This window comes from Bombus terrestris, chromosome 17 (genome assembly GCF_910591885.1).
Source record: "Bombus terrestris chromosome 17, iyBomTerr1.2, whole genome shotgun sequence".
Classification (NCBI taxonomy): domain Eukaryota; kingdom Metazoa; phylum Arthropoda; class Insecta; order Hymenoptera; family Apidae; genus Bombus; species Bombus terrestris.
The window spans coordinates 10,300,097-10,317,100 of NC_063285.1; the positions used below are offsets into that span (position 1 = coordinate 10,300,097).

The window sequence follows — 17,004 nt, forward strand, 5'->3', positions numbered from 1 at the left end:
AAATTGTCCGTGGGTGTGGCTGAAAGGTACAAAGGTTCTGTCACTGATGTTCGGAAATTGATTTCCATTTTTAAGACACTATGTTCTGACAATAACGATTAATCTTGCCTTTGCTATCGACGATATGCAAAACCGCCTGAAAATACCATAAACGTCGAAGACACTTCTCTTTCTCATTTACAGTTGCAGCGTACCGGTAGATTATCGAGTCATGGCGAAAATTAATATTTTTATTTCAATGTTTAACGGAAGCATCGACGCTTACGTGTACAGAGATTACGCAGGATTTTCTCATTTTAACCTGGTTTCGTGATTCGATAGTTTAATAGAAATATGTCTGGAGAATTGTTTCAATCGGACACAACCTGTTTGAGCCGAAGGATGTCAGATTTGCTAATTTTCTAGGGGCAAGTACTTTTAAAATTCAGCACTTTGTTAATCAATTTTATCAAAATTTTATCAATTTTGTCTTTTTATTTAGGTTTCCAGGTAAACCTGTATCGATTCGATCTCTTTATAAAGGCTAAAAATATTATTTGTCGTAGTATGAAAATATCGCTTATCTTGGTATCTTTGCTCTTCTACAGAAGTTGGCGGATATTTTTAAAAGACTCGGATCTTTCAGTCAGCAGATTGTTTTCGATTATGTCATAGTAGAACCTTTCTGTTTAACCATGAAGTACCCTGAAAGCCAAAAGACCAACAGAGAAACGTACTTATCGTGATCTTCTTCTTTGTGACCTTGGTGTGAGTCCAAGCCGGTTAACTTCACTTTCTCAACTTGATCGATGTTTATCTTGCATAATTTCGCCAATTTTCTTTGCTCTTTCTTTTTCGAAGGTAATCGGTTTGGCAAATAAGAGGCTCGTATAATAAGTGTAAAAAGTAGTGCCACAGCGTCTGATCGATGCTCGTCTTGTATAATTCCAGCAATTTTCTTTCCTCTTCCTTCTCTCGAGTCAACCGATTTGGCAAATAAGAGGCTCGCATAACAAGTGTCAAGATTGCGAGCAGTGTAAAAGACCAGTGAAACCAAAATGCAAGATTCTAGCAAGAAGTTTAGCTGAGAAGAACTCGGTACGAGCGAGCCGGATGATTCGGACCTGCCAGCTCAAATGAACAAATACACTGCTACCTATAATCCATACCAACAAGTGTACAGATTGCGACAAACGCGTGACAGCAGTGAAACAAACCCCCTCAAACGAGAGTTTCAGCTGAGAAGAACTCAGTACGAGCGAGGCGGATGATTCAGACCTGCCAGCTCAAATGAACAAATGCTGCTACCCATGAGCGATACCGACAAGCGTACAGATTGCGACAAACGCGTAAGAGCAGTGAAACAAACTGCCTCAAACGACTCCCTCTTCTCGGCTGAGAAGAACGCACTCATATTTGTCCAAAGCAGATGACTCAGTGAAGTCCATTTGCAGACACGCTGGAATTGATAATTACTCCGCTACCGACACGTCTCTAAAGCTGTCGAAGCTACAAGATGGAAGGCTCAAACAACTTCTGGACAAGAGGAGCGCGCTATGAGTGAGACAGATGACTGCGTCGAGTTGATCCCTGGAAATTAACAGAATACTCCACCGTTGACAAGCGTTAAAGCTGGATCCTCCGTCTTGGTGGTTTCTCGAGATCGATCCAGCGATGTCCATTTCGCATTTTGCCTGTCAAAAGCTAGATCAGCCTGGTGTCCGCGGCTACCTCGTCATCCGAAACGTTAGAGCGTTTGGAAATTGGTGGCGGCGACCCCCGTATTCTCCGGTTCGAGGGCCGGGGCTACGGTATAGGTATAACGAGAGCGACAACAGCAGCAGCAGCAGCAAACCTCCCCTCATCGCCACTCCAGGACTCTCCTAGCCCCGTGGACTCGTGGTTGGAAAAGGGGAAGCACGGGTGGCGCGCATGCGCCACGCTCGGACGGAAAAAAATCGGCCCGGCTACGTCGGAGAAGGGGCGCTGGGGTGGCCGTATCGATCGCCAGAGAACATCGAAGTCCGTGGCGAGTCCGTGGGCACAGCCGACGTTCACCCATGACGACGACGACGACGACGACGTCCGCTGAGCCACGATGCCTCTCGCTCGGAATTTTCCTCTCGTCGATCCGCGAATCGATCACGCGACACCTTTCGAATCCTGCGAATGTAGGACGCAGTCGGACCTTCCTCTTATTTTCTTGCTACTCTCGCTGATTTTGTTTCTCTTTTGTGCCGCTCGAGCTGCTTGTTTTAACGTTTGCCGCTTGGTACCTTGGTACTTTAGCAGGTACTCGCGGCGCTGCGGTACTTGAGGCTAATTTGAGTCGGCGAGAGGCGACAGGCATTGATGGACTTGGTAAATTGAAACGTAGAGAGCAGCGGCTTGACGTTGTAAATATTATTTTCGGAATTTGCCTCGCAGTTTGTTAGTAATTGGATGGCCGGTTTTCTTTGCGCAAATAAAGTTATCGAATTGGGTCATTTGTTTCTCGAGAATTGAATATCGGTCTACCGAGACGGAAGCACATAGCAAAAATGGAATCGATCGGTTTCGCCGCTGACATCTTCTTTTATTCTAAAATCATGCAGAAATTGAACTGTTCGTGTTATCCTACGATTGCAACCTATTTCTTCATTTATACTTTGTACAATTTGTACGATGATTATTATAATTCTCTTCGTCGTCTTATCTAACTTTATCGTTGCGTTGTTATCGAACGATCCATTTGTCGCTGATGGCTCTTCACATTTTCGCTAGAACAGATCTTCCTGTTTTTTTTCCCCACCGATTCGACGTAAAACGAACCACCAACTTTGTCCTGTATTTTTTTATTTTTCGATTATTTACTCGGTCATTGCGATCCCATGCCCTACGTCTCGCTATACTAACTTCTTTTATGGAGGTTACACATTTCAAGAGTAGAAAGGTAGACCGAGCATATACGCGTTTTACTTCTTTTCCCTAGAAAGTAGGATAACAGGGTTTCTATTCGAATTTTTTTCTTTCCATTATTTTAACGTTGTTTCCTCTTTTTCTAACTCGCAGCTTTCTTTCCCACTGCTGCCTCTCAGCGTATCAGTTCTTCCCTTTTTCTTGTTCGTAGAAATTATTGATTTTTTAAGGGCCAAAGGAACAGAGTAGAGTTTTTCGTGGATCGTTTTGTTCAATTGTCTTAGCGATCGTTCAACGGTACGAGGAACGAGCACGTGAGAGAAGATTCCAACTTCTTTTTCCTTGTTTCAAGAGCGATTGATGCGCGATCTTGCCACGTACCATCGGTTCCCCTCAAGCGTTTATGGTGGAAAGTTATGGAGTATTTTTAAGAGCAGACTGGATATATCGAGCTTGGCGAATTTTTATCGATCGAACGTTTCTAAATTGACTAATTACTTAATCATATCACGAGTTGGTAATATCATTCCCCTGACTGGAATGGAAAAGAACGTTACATCCTCCTTAATGGAAGATTACAATACCAAATTTTACGCTTTTTGATGTGGAGAAGAATCTGAGGAAATTTATGTACTCTTTTTTTAAGGAAAAATAAGGAAATTTTATTTCTGCATTATGCAGTATATTATTTATTATTGAAACTTTTATTTCTTATTTGTTCAAGGAAAAATAAGATACGTGTGCCTTTCTCGAGTCTCGGAAATTCTACTTCTGCAATATGCAGTATATTATTTATTATTGAAACTTAATAACAAAATCCTGGAACCTCATTTGTTTGAGGAAAGATAAGATGTATATGTCTTTCTAATATCAATCAAAAATTCTACTTCTGCAGTATGCAGTATATTTTTATTATTGAAACTTAATAACAAAATCCTGGAACCTCATTTGTTTGAGGAAAGATAAGATGTATATGTCTTTCTAATATCAATCAAAAATTCTACTTCTGCAGTATGCAGTATATTTTTATTATTGAAACTTAATAACAAAATCCTGGAACCTCATTTGTTTGAGGAAAGATAAGATGTATATGTCTTTCTAATATCAATCAAAAATTCTACTTCTGCAGTATGCAGTATATTTTTATTATTGAAACTTAATAACAAAATCCTTGAATGTCATTTGTTTGAGGAAAAATAAGATGTATATGTCTTTCTAATATCAATCAAAAATTCTACTTCTGCAGTATGCAGTATATTATTTATTATTGAAACTTAATAACAAAATCCTGGAACCTCATTTGTTTGAGGAAAGATAAGATGTATATGTCTTTCTAATATCAATCAAAAATTCTACTTCTGCAGTATGCAGTATATTTTTATTATTGAAACTTAATAACAAAATCCTTGAATGTCATTTGTTTAAGGAAAAATAAGATGTATATGTCTTTCTAATATCAATCAAAAATTCTACTTCTGCAGTATGCAGTATATTTTTATTATTGAAACTTAATAACAAAATCCTTGAACCTCATTTGTTTAAGGAAAAATAAGATGTCTTTCTTACACAAATCAAAAATTCTACTTCTGCAGTATGCAGTATATTATTTATTATTGAAACTTAATAACAAAATCCTTGAACCTCATTTGTTTAAGGAAAAATAAGATGTCTTTCTTACACAAATCAAAAATTCTACTTCTGCACTATGCAGTATATTATTTATTATTGAATGTTAATAACAAAATCCTTGAACGTTCGTTTGTTCTTCAAAAAATGTCATATACAGTGGTTTCCGTATTAATAAAAAATTCCAACTACTAAATATTATACCTTTCACTATATATAAAATGATATCGAAGAGATTTTAGATGCTCCGATCGATCGAAAGCTTAACATTTTAAATGCCTGAACCAGCGATCGAAACAAATACGTCTACGAATCTGCCTCGCTGATAAAAATAATTAATATTAATATTCCTCGAAAGGTGGAGCAAAAATTAAGCAACAAGAATTTTGCTAAAGATCAAACAGTGAATTTTCGAAATTTGTTAAATTATTCTATGCGATAGAAACGTACTAAATGAGACGTCGCGATTAGAGACAAGGAATAAACAGGATTGTAGGAAGTGGAGAGAGGCGTTCCGGGTTTGGTCAGTTTATTTCACTGCAAACCTGTCATCCTTGAATAAGATGCTGCGTGGGAGGATCGAGCGGCGCCATTCCTCGCGATGGATACCTGCTTGATGTCTGTATTCATCCGCTCATTTTCAACTCTTTCTCGATGAAATGATTCACTAGCGAAACGTACGAATTATTTGCAACATTGAACGTGTTCGATAGAATACTCTCTGATTAACGTAATCATATCTTACGTTGATTATCTCCGAACATTTTTAATTACTCGCGATCCTTTATCATTCTTCCTTTTTTTTTTTTTTTTTACAATGTTGAAGCGTGTCAAAACTTGACAAGCCTCGATTGGAATTATTTCGCGGTATGGCGTTTTAATCTAACGCTATTAATGTTATTTGTTAATTAAGTCGAAATTACTCGGCAAGTAGCAATTTCTTTCGAAGACAAAACCAGGAATATTATTTGATTCACTTCGCAGGGAAGCTGAATTACTCGAATATTTCTCTATAAATTAATTATACTCGAATGTTAAGGGTCGGGAATTTTATTTCTGTCGCCGTCGAGAAAAAGATATTATACTTGAAACAATAATCGTTTCTTTTTACCCAGATGACTTGGTTCTGTTGCTTTTCCACTCTGAAAAGGCGTTAATTACTTTTACTTATCGAAAATAAGTTACATATGGATTAAAATCAATTTTTATTTGAAATTTTTTAAATAAAAAGTTAAAGTTTTTAACTAAATAACTCCAACAGTAGAATCTAAGGTTTGCCATATGCATGGAATATTAGATTTCTTAAAAAAAAAAAAAAAAAAAAAAAAAAAAAACACTCTAAGATGGTTCAGCAGTAATGCACACATAAAGCACACTTTTATTGTCGTTATTCTTTTCTATTACGCCGTTTTACGTCCCACTTGCTGTTATACGACGAATCAAATAAGAGAAAGACAAAGCTGGAATAATCAGAGCGAAGATTATTCGTAAGAATAATTTTTTAAATCGTTAGGGAAAAAATCATAGACGAGAAGGTCGTTTAAACGAGAGGGAAGGATCGCTAAGTGCCGAAGAAATTTGTGAAAAAATTCCAGATCCGAGGAACATTCATTTCGAAGTATTCGAGTTACGTTTCGCTTGCTACGCGCAACGAATAAAAATAAGGGAAAGACAGCTGCATACTGACAAAGCGAGAATAAACAGAAGAAATATTATTCATACTTTTTGCGTTGATTCTATCAAACTTCTTCTATTCACCTTGCCCTCGTCGTTAATGGCCTGGGCATTCAGACGCGACCGAATCTCTATTTTATTTAAAACAAAGCTTCATAGTGGCGTTAATCAGGAATTACAAGAGAACGAGACGCGGACGTGTCGTGTTTTCATTTCCATCGCGGGCTTCCTCTCCTCTCCATCCATTCACGCGATTCTACGAAACAGAAAAGGAGGAAAGGAAACAGAAAGAAGAAGGAAGAATGTTAGACGACAGAGTTTTCACATTTAAGATGCCGGCAACGGGTCAATGAAAGAAGTGGCGGACGTCTTTTTCAGCCGGCCGGTTCCTGCCTATCTGTCTCCCTTTTCCCTGTTACACGTCGCTCGTCTCTTCTTCCCCTCGCCGCAAGCGAAGGAGAAGGGTGCTTTCAGCTGGAGACGCGTTTAACGTCGTGAAACAGATAAACGATGAATCACGACGGGGTCGCGTCTTCGAAATTTATGGTACGGAACGACTGCCACGGCCCGAAAGAGGCGTATTTGTTTCAAAGTAGCTGCTTCTCCGCGCAGCCGGCGGAATTTTCTGATTTTTGTCGCCAATCGTTGCGCATTTTCCTCATCCAGGACGACTATCGACGTTTCCCCAACGGCGAACGAAGATGCTTCCGTGAATGCGAATTTGAACTTGCGAGAGGAACGTTCTCAGATCTAGCGGATGAGAAAATCCACGACTTACTGAAATTCATTAAGGAAAGTAGGGTAGCCAGTAAAATACTTCAACGTGGGACGGACGCACCATCCTACGGTGTCGTCGCTAATAACCGCGTTATTCAGATGACATTAAACCTTAATCAACAAAACAGAAAGATTTTCTCCGAAGTGCTTTTTTCTCTCTTAGGAACGAATTTTTAAGATTTTTTTATCCTAAACGATTGTGTACTTTTCTATTCGAATGAGCAACGTCAGAGAAATTTTGTCGGGAATATTTCGCGGATGGAAATCTCGGGAAAGTTCAGGAGAAGGTGTGCGGATGTTTCTGCTTCCTTTGGCAACCAATTTGTGAAATACGACCGATAGATTGTTATTATAAATGATAATATATCATAAATAGGACAGTTTGCTAATTGAAAAAGGTGTAGACTTGTTACTTGCTAAGCCAGCACGAACAACCACTAAAACGCACTCTCCAGATGACTCACTAGTCACCAGCAATCAGAATCGTCAACGTGAAAGAAGAATCAAATGGAAACAGATGAAAGTTGGTGTATAGTTCGCTAAAACATGAGCCATTTAATCCACGATGCAAAACCATGTGCGAGTTGCCCTCAAACAGACGTACGCTCCTCGGCAACTCATTTCGTTCGATTGACAATCAGTGGGCTGTTGGTGCGCCGTACCTAGCAATCTTCGATGAAAATACGGGGCCGGTAAAAAATAATGACTGTTATCGTTCCGCGATATCAGATCAAATACGTGTCGTTTAACCGTGCACGATGCGTTCTTGTTTGCTTTCGAGGGACGAGGCTCGCTGCTGCACTCGTTCTCACTATGGACGTAATTTTGGGGATGGGACGGCTGCACAGGGTAAAGAACAGACACGAAGGGAGCGAAGAAGAGGGGAAGAGAGAGAGGAAGAGGAGGGGTGACGTCCTTTCTAGTCGAATATCGGGGTTGGCAGCGTAAGTTCGCCCCTCGACAAAGAGGGCATTTCCATCGGCTTACCCCAACGAGAAAAGGGGGCCGATGGAAGCACAGAGAGGGTGTGGGCACTTTTGGACGTGCTGCTCTTCCGGAAAACGCGTATTGGAGATCGGCCAAATATCGCGAAACGCCGCCCGTGGATGTTTAAATGGACAATTAACGCGTGTCCCCTAACCACCGGCCAAAGTGCGTTTTGCAATCGAAGACGAGGCAACCGTTTTCGCCCTCCTCTTGTCGAGACACCATGTGTCTTCCTGGCTGGAGTTCATTAGAGCCTGGCAATTCTAGATTAGATAGTTTCAGCTAGAAATTTGGGGAGGAGAATAACTTGTAATTGGACGATAGAAGTCTAAGTTTTCAATGGGTTTTGAGAAACCATGGGCCTTTCCCAGCTTCCTCGACTGGAACTTGTTGCAGTCTGAGAATTTGAGGTTAGGTAGTTTGAACTAGAGATTTGGAGAAGGGAACATCTTGTAATTGGACGACAGAAGGGTTGTTTTTTAGTTGGTCTAAGTTTTCAATAGATTTTGAGAAACTATGGACCTTCCTCAGCTCCCTCAATGTGGACTTGTTGCAGTCTGGGAATTTGAGGTTAGGCAGTTTGAGCTACAGATTTGGAGAAAGGGGCAACTTGTAATTGGACGATAGAAGGCTTGGTTTTTAGCTGGTCTAAGTTTTCAATAGATTTTGAGAAACCATGGGCCTTTTTCAGCTTTCTCGAACTTGTGCTGTCTGGGAATTTGAGGTTAGGTAGTTTGAGCTACAGATTTGGAGAAAGGGGCAACTTGTAATTGGACGATAGAAGGCTTGTTTTTTAGTTGGCCTAAGTTTTCAATAGATTTTGAGAAACTATGGACCTTTCTCAGCTCCCTCAATGTGGACTTGTTGCAGTCTGGGAATTTGAGGTTAGGTAGTTTGAGCTACAGATTTGGAGAAAGGGGCAACTTGTAATTGGACGATAGAAGGCTTGTTTTTTAGCTGGTCTAAGTTTTCAATAGATTTTGAGAAACCATGAGCCTTTCTCAGCTTTCTCGACTGGAACTTGTGCTGTCTGGGAATTTGAGGTTAGGTAGTTTGAGCTCGACGCTTGGAGAGGAGAATCATTTGCGACTGGATATTAAGGGGATAATATTTTTTATAAGGAGAATTTAGGAATATTGATATTTTGTGGACTTAAGATCTTATTAAATAATATCGTGTATGCTATTTCTTCCAATGACTTTTTGCAACAAAGAAGCTTCACGATTGCTTCTAGAGAAATATTGCCAAGAATAAATTTTTCTTACGTTTGAAAAATATGTTCACGGTAAATTGTGTATTGGTATGCAAATGTACAATTCTTTGGAATGACAACAGTAACTTGAGCTTGCTAGTTGGCCTCATACTTTGGCCAGCATAGTGTATATATAACTGAACCCGCAAGTGAACTGTTCTAACAATAGCGTTCACATTCTCATACTCTTACTATACCTCTACGTAGATAAGAAAACCGATGATTTCATTGAAAAACGAAAAATGCTCTTATACTCAATACGCAAAGTTCATTGAATCTGTAGGAAAATCTCAATAGAAACCTCATTAAATCTTCATAATTGTACACGTACATATCAAAATTTAACTCCAATTTAGATCGTTTTTGCCACTGTCCTAAAATTATTATTCCATTACCATCGTGTTTTACTTCTCGTGATTTATTATTTATATTCTATTACTGCGACATTATAACCAGCCCAAATAATTGTTATTGCTATTGACCAGTTAATTTACATAATTTAGCAACATTCGTTGACGTGTCAGTCTCGTTAATGGGCAAACCAGTGATTTTTAATCGACATTGCTCGTTACGGATCTTCTATTCGTTTTTTGTCCAGCTAATTGCTCGCTCGGTGGATCGAGCAACTCAAAAAGATTTGCGCCATCGATAATGCGTTATGCGCGACGAATAAAAATTATCTCACGAATAATGCAAAAGATTTTGCCACATATAACGGTCATCAGCAACCAAAGTAAAAAACCTCTCGTCGATAATGCTGATCGGTAACCGAAGATATTCGGATCATTCGTAAAGTTTATTCGTAACACGTTGTGGTCACTGTTGTGCAACTTGGAAAAGGTCAAGAACCACCGCGCCGAAGAATCATGGAATATCCTGACGGGACCACAGCGGAGCCGCGCGAGTAGCGAAAGGTGCGAAACGTTAATCGCGTAACAGAGTACAGCAGCAAATTGGAAAGCAGCCAAACATTATGAAACACAGGGCTGAACGTCGTCGTAGAAAATATTCGAAGGAAGAAATTGAACGATACGTTTGACGCGCCACTTCTATTCTCGGTGTGGAAAAGGTCTAAAAATACAAAGCCGTGCTGACTAACCAAGAGAATTAAGGCATCGCTCGTGCGGAAATAGCTGCGCTGGAGACCCGCCAAATATCGTAAATACCGCGCCAACGTGAGCGAACCGCCAACCAGGGAATTTGTAAATAATCGCCACTTGAATCTCTCGCATACTCGCAGACAGTTGCTCTTTGATGGTTCGACCAAGTTCCCGTTCCTCGATCGCTCGCTTGATTCACGATCCCACCGGTTGGCTGGTTCATTCATGGATCGACCAGCGACAAATGGAGATCACGAGCACCGTTCCGAGGAAAAGAAACAACGCGATCGGCTGCCTCGTGCCAGCTAGAAGCAACTGCAACGTTGCTACGAAGGTGAGCGAGATCACGTTGACGAAGACGGGTCTGTTGCTTTGTTCGTGGCCGAGACGTTGGAATTTATTCGACCAGACGACGCTTTATTTTCTCCCCTCGCTGTGTCCGTCTGTTTCATCGCCATTGACAATATACAGGCTGTTCCTTAACACGCGACACCTACTCGAGAAGTGGACACGAGACACAGGCAACAGCGCGATGAAACAAATCCTGTCCTGTTCGATCGTCTTTGCCATTACAAAATCGTGCAGCCACTATCGTAGAGCAAAATTTCTTCCTCCATCGTTCAGAGAAACACAACGAGGATAAATTAAGTTTCCTGTAATTAAAAATTCCCGCGCAGTCCCATGTTCTTCTCCGCCACGATAAAATCTCCGGATTAGCGGAGACGTATTTATTAGCAGCGGGAAAAAATTGTAGAAAATTTATGGAGTTGCCCTAACACGCGTCAGCTGAAACTTGAGACACAGGTCAAGAAGTTCTAAGAAAATGCTTCACAGAAAATATTGTATAGCGATCGTTATTACTCGAGAGACGTTAACGAACATACCGATGGTTGGGTCATCAGCCTTCAACTGCTAACCTGCTGGCAATTTCTCTTTAATAATTATTTTGCCATGCATTATTCAACGATACACCCGGTTTCTTCGATATTTGAATTCGTACGAGGCCTCGCTTATTCACTTAGCGACCACTGTCATCCCGCGATTCCGCTAAATGGTTCCGTTTATATTAGCAAAAACGGAATTTTTGACGATCAGCCTCGCGTTAATGCCTTTCACGATCGCCACGACCAGCCAACGTTTAATCTGCTCAAAGGCAATGTTGAACATTTCGGATAGAACGATACGGATTTGCGGTAATCTGGCCGTCTTTGTGTAATACTTACAACTGTAATCAGCTTCAACTTATCCTTCCACGTCGTCAAGAGTATTATATTTAACTGAGATATGGTTATTATCCTTGCAGAACCGTTTATTCCAAGTTAATTTTCTACTTTGCAATTTCTGCAATTTTTACAATGCGCGGCTAATGGCTATTTTTTGAAAGCAACCATATAAAATGTAATCCGCATAGTCGTACAGACTTCGAATAGAGGAAAACTGCCAGCAGTTCGACAAATACTCGCGTCATAAACAAACTTAGGCACATTTGGATTATGTAGAATATTAATCCTTAAAGGCTATCACGGATGACGAGAATTCTGTCTTATCACCGCTGCTGCTCTCTTTGATAATGAGAATTACATTGCAGTAAGTAGCGTGTTTTTAAATATCTTGAAGGATCATTCTCGACGCAAGGACACGTCCATTAAGGGATGGTTTATTCTCGTCACGATACCTTAAGATCGTGCGCTAAAAATATCGCAACTTTGTTGCGCGAGTTATTATGACCTGAAGAAGTATTGTGAAAAATAGATATCATGGAAATATCGTTATTCGCAATAGCTGCAAACAATAATTTTGCAGCATTAAATAAATAGTAGGATGTTTCATTCCTCTTGATTAACCGTATCAATTTTTCTATTTAAAGGAAATGTGACGATATCCTTCAAGCGTTAAAACACTTTTATATGCGAAATACAATATAAAGGATTTTTGGAAAATATCTCCTCTTACTATTAATTATTCAAATATTATTTCTTCGTCAGTGTCATTTTCCCAATGGAACGGTATATAGTTTCTTATGCATAATGCAATTTCAAGGCAGACGAAACTAAGGGGAAGAATGGGAAAGACGTCGATAAATTAATCTAGAGACGAGGACGTCTCGTAACAAAAAGATGTCCACTCCGCGAGTGATTAATGTGTTTCATATACATGCGGGCTCCCATTTCGTAAAAACAAGTAGAAACCAAGCCATCTTAGAAGTATCATAATGGAATCAACTTATAGATTTAGCAGATAATTGTTGCAGATAATGTCTAATTGTAAGAGAAGAGAGAAGTTTAGTCTTCAAGGTGATGGATGAATAACGTGGCATATTCAGAGTGGATTTTTCAGTAACAAAAAGTTTCTCTCATTGTGACAAAGCTGGTTTCGAGGGTTGCGATCGCTATAAAATATGCCTTGGAAGGGAAAAGATACCGATGCATCGTTGTAAGAAAATTAATCTTAAATTTCTGTTACGATCTGAAGCTCTCGCGAGTCTCATAAATCACATGTTGAAGAACAGGAAACGAATCTGTATCTGTATTTGGGAATTTCCTTTTTTTATTGTTCCTAATTGAACTTTCAAAGTATCACGTTATTTTACTTCTCATTGAACGCGCCATCCCGTAAACCTACATCGATCTAATCTTCTATTGTTTCTAATTTTCTAAATTCTCCTGTTACGAGATTCCGATTACCATTTCAAATTCAACCGTCCACGGACAAATTCCACAAATAGAAGCCGATATCACAAGCACACGGCTCGATAAGTTGCGCACCTGTTTGGATGACCTAACGAGTAAACAAAAAATCATGCAAGATGATCGTTCGTGATGTCCGTAGAGGAGAGAAGCAGCTCTCTGAAAAAGAGACGAGTCTTCCACCTTGGAAGCTATATTCTGCGGATAAAAAGCTGCTCGTTGAAAGACGCGATCTTGAATATTATTCCCCGCCGAGATAGTCGTTCGATGACCCAATAACTCGCAGGTTTCGCCACGCTTTTTCTTCCGTCCTGATTTACGCGGTTTATCAAGCTACAGCTCCGTGTGACGAGAGGGACCAGTCGGTTGGTGTAGGTTGTCTCTACAATGAAAGTACATTCCCCTCGGGTACTGGCTCGAACGAACGGGCCGCAGGGGTTCCTGGCGTCGTTTTCGCCGCTCAAAATGTTGGGGTTCCTGCTGACGAAGAGGGCGGCTCCGTCGCAACCCCCTTTCGCTCGAGGGGGATCGATCCGGGAACGTTGGTGCGCGCAGCTAACGTCCTCCTACGAACCTAAATCCGAATCCTTACTCGAGGATCCGAAGGACGTGCCTAATGAAAATGAAAGGAAACCTTTAAGAGGAGGAGATTGGCCCACGACCTGCACGCTCCTGGTTACTTGTTTCCGGTTGTCTGTTTCCTTTACTTTGATTTCCATTAGATTAGCACAAAGATATAAAGGCTGATTCACACTGGCGGCCAGAGACACACGGTCAGATCGTCGTACGAGCATCGATCCAGTTCCTTGGATTCTTAGTAGCTTTAAGAAACTTCCATAGGACTTGTCATCCTGCTATCGTCTTCTCAACGTTTTACGTCCATGCATTAGGAACGCAGACTGGAAGGATACGTTTCAGACGTGAGCATAAACAGGCAAAAGTTTTGGGCCATTAAATATTGCTATTTGGGATGATCAGGAATATCTTCTTTGGCTCTTGCCTTTATCTGTAGATTGGCAAAGTTCTTTAAGAATGTTCATACTCTTGGACTGTCGGATGTGCTTCGGTTAGGCCACATTTACTGTTCTGTTATCGCAACACTTTGTCATCATTATCTTGCAAATAATCCGCAAGCCGCACATCGAAGATTCCTACGTTCAGCGGAACCTTCTTCTATCTTCGGATCTCAAACCTTCAGAATCCGGACACTCCACCCATTCCTCGCACACCAAGTGCTAAATTAATAAATTTCCACGCGTTTCAATCTTCTGATTTTTCAGTTTGCCGTCTCCTTTTCCGACGAGAACTCCACCGAACCCGCAACGCAATCGATAGGCAAATAAAATAAATTTGCACCTCGACAAGACTCTTTTATCCTCCTTGAACACCTTGAGCCTATCGCGTCTACTTTCTCCCGTTAATCTGATTCTTCCTATCGTACGAATCGTCGTGCGCCATAGAACGCGCAAGCCGTAAACAAGCGAATAAAACGAAGTAAAATATGGAGCAGTTCGGAGATGGAAAGAGAGGTCGTGAAACATGGAGAAGAAGAGATAGACGCGGATCGTAACGAGACGAACTAATGATCATCGAGGTCGGCGATCGCTCGTCATCATCGTCGTCGGCGTCGTCGTCGGTTGGACGACGGGTCGACGAGAACCACGTGATTAATCATCGCGGAACAGAAGCAACTCGCGGACAAAGCTAATTAACGCGGTCGTAAACGAAACGTCGCGTGTGGTACGCTGCACGCGTCTCGAAATATGTTTCCGAGGCTGGTCTGCTTCTCCCATTGAGTAAGCCGTTTATTAGCGGTGGATCGACAATTATTAGCGTTCCGCGGGGTCAAGTGTAATGCGATTCTAATTGCGCTTCGAACATGACACCGACGGCTCGCGACCTCTGTTCCCCGATATTGCCCGGTCCGCTGGCTGCTTTGCTTTCGCACTGTATCGCTGCTAATTGTCCATCAACGAGCATGAAATCGAGAGCCGCGGGAAAAATCGATCGGCCAAATTGTTGCGCCGGGAACAGGCTCCAAGGATAACTGCGAGTTGATTCAGCCTCGTTCCACACTCGTGTTCGCGTTTGTCCACGGCAGGAAAAACGGACCATGTCGATTTCGCGCCGTAGCAATTTCAACAGCATTTGCAAGACACTGAGCCTTTTTTAATAGTTTAATCCGTTATGTGTCGTGGATTGTAAATATCCCAATGGAAGGATCGCGATGATAGTTGTTTTCATTTTGAAAAACACCGTTTATGTCGTGAAATCGCGTGCACTTTCAAGTCGTTCGCTTTTTACTATGACGTTAATAATTTTGTTTAGCTTAGGAATTACATTCTACCGATGATGGCAGGATTGTTTCCTTTTTCTTCTTTTTTTCATTTCGTCGCAATATTGTAATTTTTAATGCCAAAAGGGGCAAAATACATTTTTCGAAAGAAAGAAATAAAACAGGTAAATAGAAAGAGAGACTTGTTATAGCCTGACAACTAACACTTTCAATGCTATCAATTAGAAAGAGAAATTGTGTTTTTCAATGAGTTTTTGCTGTATTCTTTTCGAAACAAAAATGCCCCCTTCGTGTGCCATTTAAAATCGATCAAAAGTTAAAAGTAAAAGTTGAAAATGACGCGGAACAAAATATTTTGTTTTGATGTAATACCAAGCTGTGACATTGTACATTGAAAAATAAATTTTTGTTTTCTAGGAGATGCTCCACCTTCCCCCTTTTTACCGTCGGCTCGTCATTTTGGTGAGTTTATTTTGTTTTATTTACTGACAATGGAATCGAACAAGTTTTAAGATACACGTAAATCTTTGATCGTATTTTCTCAAAAGGTAATTATTATTTATCGTACCTTTGTTCTTAAATATTTTGCAATTTGGTTAATTTTTTGGTTAATTTGGAAGAAATACGTTTTCTATTTGTCGGTTAACTCGTGCAAGGATCCATTAAATATACAGCGATCGTAAATTAAATTGTTTATTTCGTTCGATAAAATTTTGTTTATCGACTTATTTACGGACGATAAAATCGAAAAAATTGCAAACTAAAGGGGCTTTCGATATATTTTATTTCGATCTTTTTTTTTTTTTTAACAGGGGAAAACGTTGGGACTTGTGACATTCGCAGTTAATTTCAAATTACATTGCTAAAAATCTTTTAGCTGTAATTAAAAGAGAAATCTTTTTTATTTGCTAAATTTATGCGCCATGGAAAGCTACTATTTTTTATACCTATAGCAAAACAAAATAATTCGCTGCTTTTAATTTTCTGCCTCCATCGAAATTTCCGATGCTTAATGCCGGGAAAAACAGACAATCGGAATACGGGGAAAATGAGAGGGGAAAAAGCTCCTATCATCGTGCTGCTACAAAACTTTCACATCTTTTTCCGTCTCTGAGGGATTTTCATACGACGATGCATTACAAGATTTTCCTATAGCGGGGAATATTTTCAATTAAAAATTTGATAATTCCTCGTGCCATTTTAAATAACAAATCAGTGATCCTATCGCGCGAGTCGTGACGAGTGTATCGTACAGTCCGTGAAAAAAGTAAATACACACGTAGAATGAAGCATACGGTGCGTCTAGACGAATCAACTAATTTCAAGGGGGAAATTGAATTCGGGATAAAAAATTGCTCGAGCCGTTTCTTTGGAAACTTATTTCCGAAAGTCTCGGGGAAAGCATATCTCTTGAAAGCCAGGCTAATTACCTTCTGCCACTTGATAATCCAATTACCTAACACATTTGCCGTGCAGACGGTTAAAAACGAACGAACCGACCGAACGAGAAGGGAACTGCTGGAAAATCAAAAAACGCCACTTCTTTTCGAAGATTATACGCTACGAAACGTAGAAATCGATCGAATCTCTACACCTCTGATTTTTACCATTCACTTGTCATCAACTGACTGCGAACCTACCAAACATCCCAGGTGTCTTGGCAAATACGAACTTCTCTTGATCAAGGTGTTTTCGCGATATGGAAAATTAAAGGCATTCGGATAAAAT

General features: G+C 40.3%; 1 long non-coding RNA gene across 15 annotated transcripts in view; it reads left to right on the forward strand.

The window, feature by feature from the left end:
• The window catches only part of LOC105666653, a 410,566-nt gene that overhangs the window by 210,959 nt on the left and 182,603 nt on the right, over nt 1–17,004 (forward strand). For 12 of the 15 annotated variants that reach the window (XR_007227027.1, XR_007227028.1, XR_007227038.1 and 9 more), the window contains one exon: nt 15,694–15,738. This is a non-coding gene — a long non-coding RNA (uncharacterized LOC105666653). Of the gene's footprint in view, nt 1–10,452; nt 10,628–15,693; nt 15,739–17,004 lie in introns of those variants that run through there. The other 3 variants (XR_007227022.1, XR_007227023.1, XR_007227039.1) reach the window with 2 other exon arrangements.